Source organism: Prionailurus viverrinus, chromosome B4 (assembly GCF_022837055.1).
Source record: "Prionailurus viverrinus isolate Anna chromosome B4, UM_Priviv_1.0, whole genome shotgun sequence".
In the NCBI taxonomy this organism is placed as follows: Eukaryota; Metazoa; Chordata; class Mammalia; order Carnivora; family Felidae; genus Prionailurus; species Prionailurus viverrinus.
In genome coordinates, this window is record NC_062567.1 from 109,144,195 (window position 1) to 109,156,565 (window position 12,371).

General features: G+C 42.0%; 1 protein-coding gene across 4 annotated transcripts in view; it reads right to left on the reverse strand.

Annotated features, from left to right (window-relative positions):
- The window catches only part of ATP2B1 (ATPase plasma membrane Ca2+ transporting 1), a 133,736-nt gene extending 124,887 nt beyond the window's left edge, over window positions 1-8,849 (reverse strand). For 2 of the 4 annotated variants that reach the window (XM_047865817.1, XM_047865819.1), the window contains exon 1: window positions 8,003-8,256. The gene's annotated coding sequence lies outside the window, so the exon portion shown is untranslated. Of the gene's footprint in view, window positions 1-8,002; window positions 8,257-8,625 lie in introns of those variants that run through there. The other 2 variants (XM_047865816.1, XM_047865818.1) reach the window with 2 other exon arrangements.
- Window positions 8,850-12,371: the final 3,522 nt, after the last annotated feature.

The following is a 12,371-nucleotide window of genomic DNA, read 5'->3' on the forward strand; positions in this document are numbered from 1 at the left end:
TGTTAAAAACTTAGCTCCAACAGTATTTCTATCAATAAAGAGCAACAACAAGGGTATCACGGTTTATACTTTAAACCATAATATGGGCTTCAAATTATTGCATTTTACATCATGCAATAAATATGCTAATGGACTACAGATCCAACAAACACATCTGAAGAACACCCATCGTGATGAAAGAAGTCACAGAAATAATGGAAAGGTGAAATTGGTCATTTTACAATATAAATTTTTGCTAATGTAATGATTCATTACAATCAGAATAAAACCTAAAAGACTAATTACTAAACTGAAATTAAGAAATGGAGGACTTCCAATATAGAAGATAAATTCTATTGTCCCAGCAACATTCTGTGGAATATGGTTGTTTTCCAGAAGTAAAACAGGTTGTCCTACAAGTCCATCTAAGTTAAAACTACAAAGGGAAGGGTCGTCTGGGTGGTGCAGTCGGTTAAGCATCTGACTTCAGCTCAGGTCATGAACTCATGGTTCATGGGTCCGAGCCCTGTGTGGGGCTCTGTGCTGACAGCTCAGAGTTTGGAGCCTGCTTTGGATTTTGTGTCTCCCTCTCTCTCTGCCCCTCCCCCGCTCATGCTCTGTTGGTCTGTCTAGAGCTCTCTCTCAAAAATAATAAACATTAAAAAAATTTTTTTTAAATAAATAAAAACTACAGGGGTAAAAAGGCTTTTTAGAAATTTACCAAGAAAAATTCCTTAACCTTATCTGCTTTCCCTTAATGCAAGCTATACAATATCTAAGTCCTTAATCAATATGCCAAAAAATACTGATTGGACATTTGCTAACGTTTTATATATCCTCAAGAACCCATGTTCTTATCTCAACTCCTCTATATTATTTCCAAATGAAATAATGACTAAGACAAAAAGGATTCATAAAAAATGGAAGGGTATGACCCAGGCTACAAATGCAGAGAAATTCAGACAAGAAAATTAATGAGTGATGATTGAGAAAGGTAGACTAATGCTGAGTTCTGAAGGATGGAACACTTAGACAAGAAGATCGAGGCTCCTATCAGGTGAGAGGAAAAAACATAATGACAGCAAAGGTAATGAGAAGGGTGTATATGGAAGACTGCCAGACTGTGACTGTCACAGAGTGGGCAGTGGACAGCGCTAAGTTACTGCAGCACTGTTCTCAGCTGCAGGAAACGTGATTCCTAGTGTGACCTACGCGAATGGCACCCACTGGAGGTGTACAAAGTGGTGATTCCATTAAGTAGTATAGGAAAGTGGGGATCCTTTTAGGTAATATAGAAAAGTAACAGGTGGGATGATCCACTAAAAGGGATTCTGTGAAACGGGAGCAAAACAGTAAACACATTTACAGAGATTCAGTAAACACATTTACATAGATTCAGTCCATGTGAGCACAGCAAAGGACAGGAGAAGAACCAAAGGGAAAACTGCATAAACCAGCAATCTTGGATGTTGGTTTTGCCCCTCTACCCTTATAAAACCCCTATTAATATTTCTTAGAACCAGCATTCTAACAGACACTTTGGAAAATACTGAGCTACTTTACAAAAGGCCTTCAAAGTCAAGGTGCGTGTTGATAAAGAGAAAAATGAGGAACCGTTAAAAGTTTTAGTGACGAAATGACAGCAGGAAAGCTTTTTAAAAACAACAAAAAAGTTCTGGCACAAATATGAAGGGTAGATTAAAGCAGCAGATCTGAGCATTTTGAGAGTAAAAAAATTGTTTAATATCCTTCTGGGAGCAAACTCACTGAATTAGTACAGTGAACAATAAATCCACAGTTAATAACGAAGTTATTTAAAAAGCATCTTTTAAACAAGCAAATCCTTTTTAAGATCTATTTTTCAGAAAATACAATTTTTTCTCCTAAAGTTACCAGGTTTTTACAGTAGTCATACCAGTTTACAGTTAGGCAGTATAATCTCAGATTTCACAATGTAAGCAAGCACCGGTCCATTCAAAACTATCCTTATTCTTTCCCCCAGAGGCCCAGGTGACAGTAATATTAATACAAAGCAGATATCCCAGATTTTGAGATACCATATTGTTGTAAGTTATTGTACCTTAAAATACCAAATAATGTTTTTAGCAAAGAGTTAACTAAAACACTGCATACTGTTTAAAATAGTTAACACTATCCTAGGAAAATTTTAATAAGAAATAGCTTCAAAAGAATATGGTTAACAGTTTACCCATAGTTTATCTGGATCTCTCTGCCAAAACTCTTTATTAGTTTCAATTTCTACAGTCATTTGTAAATTATAACCCATAATTCCTAAATATATCCTAAAGCACAGCCAATAAGTCTAACTTTTTGGAACAACAACAAAATGCTCAACACAGTCTTGAAATGGATTTACTTTTCAATTAATTTCATTATAAAATGTATTTTAAATACAGATATATAAGCTATTTACCATCCTGTTATAACAAAGCAAAAACAACTGTATTTTAAGACTGGTTTTAAATAGAAAGTAATCCATATGTGGTATATAATATTAGATAAAATAGTTTAAAAAGTCAAATCAGTTTACATCGACTGGACCTTATAGTAGAGGGCTAAACAAACTGCTGTACAAATTGTTATTTAACATTTAAGTAAAAAGAGCAGTAACTTGCTTTAATGCACAGAATAGTAAATTATCAATTAGTCTTATTCATATTCTTGAAAAATCATTAGGCACTAACCTGCTGCTTTTGAAGGAACAGCTGCTTGTTAACTGAAATTCTAAGGACCACTACTTATCCACCAATGTACGTCCTTTTAAGGAACATACAAAATTTTTCTTTCTACCAAAAAATAAGAGCTAGACTAAGCATAAATATACAGTACTGTCCTGACATAATATGCATTATTTTCACAAAAATAAGTCCCCATGTTCAAGTCATTTGGAAATGGCAGACACTGGGGCATGAAAACAAAAAGAATGTTCTTTGTCTAGGAGTTTACATTTAATAATAAGTAACTTAATAAATAATCACAGATGGATCTTCTGAAAGAAGACAGTGAACAAAGATAACAAGAATATTTTCAATTTACCAGGTTTACAACTGTTACAAAACCCACCAAGTCCACAAATCAAACTTGGCTACAAGAGTCAAAATTGTTTGAAAGCACTAACTCTGCTATGTTCCAAGTCAAACAAATCAATGATGCCCTTCTAATTTATAAAGGCATTCCTACTGCATCATATAATTTTAACCTAGTTATAAATTTAACATGTTTCTCAAAATACAGACTACGGGGCCCCACCCCAAATGTGCTGAATCAGAACTGCAGGGGCAACGCCAGGGAATCTGCACTTTGAATAACTCCCCCAGGTAATCTTCATGCACACTAATGCTGGAGAACCACTACTTACTTGCCTTGTGAGATTTATAAAAAGCTTTTGTATTTGAGGAACTAAAATCTCCTTGTTTGGGACCTTTGTAAAACTAAATGACATTACAAATTAATATTTCAAAAAGACTCAGGTAATATGTATGTTTGGCAGAAAAACAAGTGCATTAAAAAATTACAGCAGAAATTAAAAGAAACTTGTAGCATAGGCCATTTTAACACAAGATACAAGACACCCTTAAGTATTTCAAAGACCAACAGGTCTTTGAAAACAAAATTCCTTACTTAAGAATGATCCAATCCACAATATTAAAAAGATACTATTTCAAATAGGTTCAAATACATTTTACTGAGCTATTAAGTAAATCAGAGTATGAACTGTTTACATTATACCAAATATAAGCAATAGAGTATATGTATAAAGTTAAACCCAAACAAATCTATTTATATTACACTATTAAATTTATTCTGATCAGAAACTGATTTTTCATAAACTTACATAACTTTCACAAACTTACATAAAAACATGTATAATGGAAACAGCAATGGAGCAAAACCAAGAAGCCACCTAGAGTCCAGTTCTGGCTAATCTAGCTGTTAGCTATGTGACTGTGGGGCCTAGACAAATCAGTTTACCTAACTGGGGTGGGGGGGAGGGACTACCGATTTTACTCATCTCACAGGATTATTTATTGTGGACTCAAATGAGGTAGTACATGTTATATTCTGAAATACTGTAAAGCACTTTACAGACCAAAAGCATTATTACTGAGAGCAAAATCTGAGAGATACTATCTTTAGGAGCTTGCTGTAAAACAATGAAGAACATAAAAATTACCTTTCAGGTTCAATTAGATATTGGACATTAATTGTGTATTCTGTAAATTACCAGTAAAATTCACATAAATTCACTTCAGTTACCTGTGTCCCCATTTATAACAGATCTATTTCATGTGTAAAGATAGAAATGAAATTAGATGGGCCACCAATTGATAACTGTCAGTATTGGTCACTGAGTATATCATTCTCTGTACTTTCTCATGACTGGCAATTTCCATAATAAAACTTTTTTTAACAAAGCAACAACGTACATGCGTGTTTATGTAAAACACTTGTAAAAGCTAAAAAAGAAATCTTTTTAAAAGTTCTCTTTCCAAATATTTTTCCCATAACTACTCTGTATCATTTGCTTTTGACGTTACCACAGATTCTATATATTCCAAAACAAGCTACTCACATTACCCTTTTATATATCATGACACCGACTAGATAATAACATTCCCCTCCAACTGGGCAAGTAAAATCTTACCCAAGCTGCAAAAATTTAATTCTTAGGTTTTTGCTCCCTGATCTTTACTCCTTTACGTTTTTGCTCATTTGTTACAAAATTCAGGAATTAAAAAATGAAAACAAACCAATTTCAGCTGCATGTCAATGCAAAAAAGTAAGAAAGAAAGGGGCAAATACTCTTTTTGTTGTTGTTGTTAGTACATAAAAGAGTGACAATTGTAACTGGCCATTCATCTTAAAACCTGTTGACCTATACAACTCAGTTCACAAGGTAAGAGACTGTTTCATCCAAAATTAAGTTAACATGTCTGTCAGACAAAGGAATTTGGTAAATTTAACCCCCAAATTGAAGATTCTATCAAATTATGCATAACAATGTATAATTACATATATCAACCTAATTGCTCAACTAATGTCCTTAACATGAGGCCATGTTCCACAGACTGAAAAAGCATAAGCCACTCTTCATCTCAAATTTTGTGTTCAATTTTAACTTAATGAAACATCTGTAGGTGAACAGCTTATGGTTTACAGTAGTCTATGAAGAAACTGCAAGTGTTCAAATTAAACCTTAAATACAGATAGAAGGGCAATAATATCTTGTGGTTGATGATGAAAACCATTTGGTAATATCCACACACTCAGTCATTCATTACATGAGCTAAATCTTTATTTCTTCATATTACATCTGTAGTAATAATTATCAAAAAGTATCCTGTGCCTAAAGAGACAGTGTACCTTCAATTTTTGATCGGGGGGGGGGGGGGGGGGGGGGCAAGTGGGCAGGGAAGGGAATCTCACCAATTCAACTGTCACTACATCATTTATTTTCTGAGCATTAAAAACTCCATTTATTTTTGTATGAGATGCATTTGAAAGGAGCCATATATAGAAACCACTTTTCCCAACATGGTCTTTAATAACTTTGAATGTAAGAACTCCTGCTGGAAGTCCTCATTTATATCATTTAAAAACAAGTAACTGTAAAACTTGCAGTAAAACCATAAAAGGCAAGCTGTTCCAAGATGAAAAACAAAGAAGAATTACTAACTTTACTCAAGGTTCATAAATTTACAGATTTTTTGCATCTTTACTGTAAAATCTGTTAACAGAATATACGCCGTATTAAAAAAAAAAAAAAACCGAAACACTTGCAAAACCACTATCATAACGGTAGGTACCTTTATTTGGTGGCAATAGCTCATTTTAAAGATCTATTTACAATGCAGCTATTTCCTTATTTCTTTTCCTAAGTAGGTCCAGACTATCATTACTCCTATTATCACAGGCACAAATCAAAACTAGTTTCTCACCTCGTATCTCAGAATCCTATATTAAGTCACAAGCGTCAATTAAAAAGCAGTATTTCCCATTGAATGGCAGGAACCCCCATTAACACACAAAAAATTAAAGACAATTTCACCTTAACATCTAAATGGAGATGTCATAATGATAGCCGCAACAAAAACCAAGAAGGCGTACTCTGAATTTTCACCATTTTAATAAAAAAAAAAAAATCACGAAATTTTAAATTAAAGGTGGCGCTCTGTCCTCAACTCACCCATTGTGACTCACTTTTGCAGACTATATGGTAGGAAATAACAGTTACTTTTCAAAGATCTTTGCAGTTACACCCAAACCAAAATCAGGACAGAGATCCACCCTTAATTACAGCAATTTAACTGTCTCGTCCAAAGCAAGGTAGAAACTAAAACGTCCCCCTGAAATCATAGCTAAGTGAGCCCATTTCATGTACTGGTTTTCAAAGATTCCCTTTAAGAAAAACGTTTCTATCTACTTGAAATTTGAACTCACCAGGGTGGAAAAGAAAAAGGTGGGGGCGGGGGACCCAAATGAAACGCACCAGTAAAAAGCAGATTCTCCTCCAATCCCTCTAATACCCCCAATCCGCCTCCGCCACACGCAAGGACAGGGAGTCGGAGGAAGGCTAGCGGCAGGGCAAGCGGTGAAGGCCCTTTATTGACTCACGTGGGCCACCATCCAAAGGGTTACACACCCTCTGCTTGAGGACAGCCTCATACAAAGCAGGTCCTTAAAAGTACTTCTTATTATAAAATACACCCACGTTGAGCAAGAGCTTTATTTTAAAATAAGACTGTCCTCAGGTGGGGGAGGTTAAACACAACAAAGGCTTCCATGTTGAAAGACAATCCAGATATATGCATATACTTACACACATATGGGGAAAAAATCCATATAACTAATTCATCGTGAACAGCAATCGATACTAACAGGAGCCATTAGATTATTAATAAACCCAGAAAAGTAGCATGCATAACAGCCAAAGGTGACTGCTGTGCTCTAACCCCAGGGAAAGGTAAAAATTTGCGTGTGGTATAGGGTCCAGCCCTCCCCAGATTTACAGACCCTCTTTGACTTCCCTTAGCACGGCCCTCCCACCCCCAGCTCGGCACCAAGCACCGTTGCACCGCACAGGATGCGAGTTCTCCCAGCGCTGCGAGTCCCGCAGAAAACTGGTGAATGAAATCCGCACGGACACCAACCTGGCTAGTGACCGCGGCGCAGAACCAGGGGTCGCTAACTAGCTTAGCCAAAGATTCTCCTGCAGGATGGGATAAAGAGAGCACACCCCCACCCCCGCAACTGGAATGCGGTTCTTTCTTACTGACCCTTTCCAAAGGGGGAGTGGAGGACGCAGGGCTTGTGGGTTGGTGTTTGTTTTTCCTTTTAAACTAAGTCCAAAAAACCGAATCGGAAGCAACCGTCAACATCCTGGGGGGGCCAGAAGACGCCGGGAGAAAAGCGAGGCTGCTCCTTAGCTCCCCGCGGAATCACCGTCCGGTGTGACAACGCATCAATCAACCAGCCCCGGCCGGGGGACGAGTAGGGGACCCCGCTCTCAGCTCGCGGAGCGCCAGTGGGGCCGAAGCTGGGGATTAGAGGGTGACCCTCCTGGGGCTTGGGGAAAGAGTGCAGGGCACCGCTGCCCTCAAGGTCACCACACGCCGGGGCGGGGGCGGCCGGCAGCAAGATGGGCTATGGCGCGGCCGAGGCGGCTGAGAAAAGCCAAAGAGCTGCGGGTGTAGACACGAAGCCCCACCGAGCCCCGTCCCTCGAGCTCTGGGCGGGGACTCCCGGCCGGTCCCGGCGCTGAGGCGCACGCCGAGGAACCCGCTCACCTTTATGATCTCCCGGGGCGAGCGCGGCAGGAGACAACCTGCGAGGGGCGCCCCGAACGCCCCCGCCAACTTGTCCCGATTGCGCCGCAGTCCACTGAACACCCAGCTGTCAAGACCCCAGCCGCGACGCCCCGACCTCGACGTTCCGCCCGGCCTCCCCCGCAGGTGACCTGACCCGCCGCCACCGCCGCGGGCGGGCGGCAGCCGCCACTCACCTCGCCCGGCAACAGGAACCATTTTCCGAGGGGGGAAGGAAGGGGAGGCTGCAGGAGGGTCGGGGGTTGGGGGTGAGAGCGGTGAGGGGCAGCGGGAAGCACGGAGAGTGGGGCTCGGTCCTCCGCTCGTCCGTAGCCGACTCGCAGGGCTCGGGGCGCCACGCGGAGGTGCGGCTGCACCTCGAGGATGAGGCGGCCGCGGAGCCCAGAGGCTCGGCGTCCACCAGCCGGGGCTCCCTACTCACGCTGCACTGCGAGGAGGCGGCGGCGGAGGAGGAGGCGGCGCCCAGCCCGGCCCCCGCCCAGAGCCCGGCAGCCGCCGAGTGGCCGCCCGCGTCCCCGCAGGACCCGCCTCCTCGGCTCCGCAGAGCCGCACACAGGGCGCGCCGCGCTCAGCACGGGCAGCTCCGCCAGCCTCACGCCGCCGTCCGCAACAGTAGGGGCGGGCGGGGTGCAGCCCCCTTCGTGAGCACCGCAGCCCAGTCCGCTCCAGGCGGGGTCGTGGCGACAGGAGAGCGGACGGCCAAGCACGAGGGGGATGCGCAAAGCTTCGGGCAGGGGCCCCGTTTGCACCGGGTGGCCCGCAAGATTGCCGGGGTAGGCAGGGGGAGGTGAACGCTCACCCGTTCCGGTCTGGCGCTCCCTTCTTTCCACACCCACACGCCTCCCGCTCCACGCTGGCGGCGCAGCTGCTCCCGCTGCCACTGCCGCCGCCGCCGCCGCCGCCGAAGCTCGCGCCGCCGCTGCTGCCGCCTCGGCTGGGCGCGGTCACGTGACGCAGCCCGCGGGGAGCCTGGGGGCGGGCAAGCGCGCGCGCGCCGAAGTAGCGCGGCTCGAACAGGGACTAGGAGCCGAGCGGCGTGGAGAGGGCGTTTAAGGGGAGGACCCAGCGAGCGCGTCCCCGACAGGCGAGCGCGCGCCCGACGATTAGAACTTGCCGCGCGGTCGGGAAAGGGTGTCCGGAGTGAGGGGCGGGGGACAAGCGCCTCCACACGCCCCTCCCTCTCTTCCTTCCCCGAGAACCTCGGTCGGCCGCTGCCCCCGCCCCCTCCCGCTCTCGCCTTTCCTCTTACTGCTGCCTGCGATTGGCTGAGAAGCTCTGACGTCCGTGTTTCCATGACGTATCGAGGCGGGGGAGGGGCGGCGGGGGAGGAGGGGGTGGCTGGAGCGCAAGGGGCGGTGACTCCGTCAGTCACTCACAGCTGCCGTTTGGGCGCGGGGCCGGTAGGCTGCCGCGAGTGTGGAGGCAGGACGACGAGGACTGCTGCAGGCGGGCGCGGGCACTCTTCACCTGGGGCCCCGGGCCCCGCCCGAACCACCCTCAGGCCTGCGCCCCTCTAGAAGCCGGGAGCTGGGCCGGCGGGTGGGCGAGGGCGAGCGCTCCTGGCGAGGACAGTTTAAGGCTGACCCCTCGCCAGCGGACATTTGAGCGGCTCCTCGCCGCGTCTCTGCTCCACTTCGTACCGGACTCGCTGCCCGTCCCGGGCCGTGACGCACGCGCCGGACGCCAAAAGTGCCTCTCAGCTCGCTCGCTCCTTGAGGAGAGCCCACTCCCGCGACGGGGGCGGGGCGCCTCGTCTCCGTTCCAGTCGGTCGGGCCCCAGACACCGGGGATCCCCGCTGCAGCGCCCAAAGGGTTAACCCAGGCATGTCTCGGGATCCGCGCTTAAAATCCCCATGTTTTCGTTTTGGGTTTGCTTTTCCTACCTATACCCAGCCATTGGCTCTTTTAGTTCACTTTGTAGCATCTCGACCCAACACCCTTCTTTCGTGTGGGTGAAAAAAAAAATGGAAAAAAAACACACAAACAAACATCGGGTAACCTGCGGGATTTAGAGGCTAAGAAGTAACCTGCTTTGATCCAAATTTCAAGAGATTTTGCAAGTTAATAAAAAAAGAAACCACTCGTAGAGACATCTACTTTAAAAATAAAACTGTTTTTCCTTCCTCCAACACATGCACACTTGTATGTAAAGATTTGTCTTACCTAAGACACCGTGTTCCATCTTCCTCCAATTGCTTCTATTTGAACTAACCGTCGCCGCTCGTCCAGAGACCTTAGCAGTGTTGTTTTCAATACCACTTAATCAGAACAAAAAGATAAGTTCTGCGGAGTCTCCTCCCTTCTCTTAACTCCAGGACTGGAAAAATGAATATTTGTAACGTCTTCTTAAAAGCATACAAGCGATGCAAGACTTTCTTATGTATGTTCACTCTCTGGTAGCGTTTCTTTTAAAATATTTTAAAGGCTTAGAAACAAAATACGTAAAAAGTTTAAAAAGCAAAAAACGCCCAGTTGACCCTGCTAATATATTTTTTTTAATCAATTTATGTATCTTACCAGGTTAGACATTACCTTTTGAGCTGTGTGCCCTTGACGTGAAAAATTAGCACTTGGGCAAAACGATAGTTTTTCCTCTCTTCCTCTCTTTAATCACTGTTAAGGAATTGGTTGGTGTGGTACAATAGCCCTTCCTGACACTATTTCAAGACTGCTTTCCAGAAGAACAGATTATCTTTTCAAAACGACTTAGAGAAATTTAAGAATCATTGGCTTTGGTCCAACTTTTCCTCCAAGTAAGTCGCAATAGAAAATTGAATTATGTATTCTACTTTAATCAAGAATTTAACATTAAAGTAATATAGGAATCATTGCTACACTACACTAGCAAAAATGGATAATAGATTAAATTAGAATCTGTGCACTTTGTGTTTGTTACAATTCCAAATAATAAAATGTATACTCTTAAATTATTGTGGTCATGAAAAATTACTCAGCATCTTCATTTTAAGACATGATTTCAATAGAGTTTTCATTTATGGAGATTATATACATATATATCCTAGAACATATTTGTATGCATTTTAATGAAATATGAGTCACACACACTGATATACTTTCACTGTCATAGTCAAGATGATTGTACTGTGTAGTTTGGTTTTTATATTTTGATTCTTCAAATAGCAAATACAGGCTGAAAGCAATATAGAAATAACTGTACACATTACATAAGGAAATTCATTTTTTTCTCTAACAGGTTTATTACTGAAACCACCTTAATGACAATTCTCAATGTAAAAGTCAAGAAAATATTTCATTGCTTAATTAGAACTTCCTAAAAATGGAACTCCTTGAATTCAAAGATGCCACTGTGTAAGATTAAACCATATTCTCCCATTTAAGACCTCATGTATCCCATGGATTTAACTGACCTAGAGATCTATCAGTGCATATTAAGAATAATAAAATAATGTGGGTTTTTTTGTTGAAATACCTATTTTACAAAGTTCTTTTAATGCAGTTTGAATATATGACTATCTTTTTTTAGTTACAACGCAAAATTTATAAAGGTATTTAAATCCTATGGCAAGTTACTATTTGGGGTATTAACATTATTTGAAGATAGGCCATGTGTTCAAAATAACAATACTCTGCAAACTATTAAAGTACGTGACATTTGGTGAGGCAAGTCAAAACTATTGATTATTTTCTAATAAGTTGATCAATTCAACATGAACTAATCATGTATAACTCATAGACAGTTTTCTAAAATCTTCAATGTAATTAAGTATAAAGGGAAACATTAAGATCTTTACCCCCAAGGATTCTGTCACATGCATCTAGCAATAGGACAAAATAAGACATATCAACAGCAGCACATATTTAAAACCATATCATTTCCCAAATTAGATATGCGAATATACAAGTTCTGATTTTTACAGAGTGCTAAAGAGAATTGACACGTGGAGAGAAGCATGCAAGGAGAAATATTCAATGCTTCATAAAAAATAGTTGTATGTATTCTCAAATTCCATTAACCTGGATCACCAGAGAGCGATGTCAAGAGAAACATTACTTAACTGAAAATCACAGAGAACTGTTGTCTATTAGTAACACATTAATTACATTTGCTGAATTCAATGAAGTATGGTTTTGCGTAAGTCTAAAACAGGAATTTTCAAGTCACATAATGGAAAATTTTTATAGGTGAAAAATGCAAAACGGTTAGTTGTCATCTTTTGACAGGAATTATTTAACACCCTGTACTCTTCTAGGTATAAGGCATTTTTTTCTAACCCAAATATTATATAATCTAGGTCATGGAGTATGGTCCTAAATTTAAATTCCAGAAAATCAAAAGAGGAAAAGCTCATACTCAAATGTTATTGAGGAAGTTTTCCTAAAAGAGGATTTAGATTTGACTGGTGCCACAGAAGATATATAGGATTTAAATTAATGCAAAAGAAGACGGGCAGGAGAAATGCTTGGAAAAGTACCAGGGTATTAACAAGTTCACCACATCCATTTTCCTATCTTTTCATTAGCCATGAAACATATGTTTACTACCTTTGATATTCTTTGCCTCCA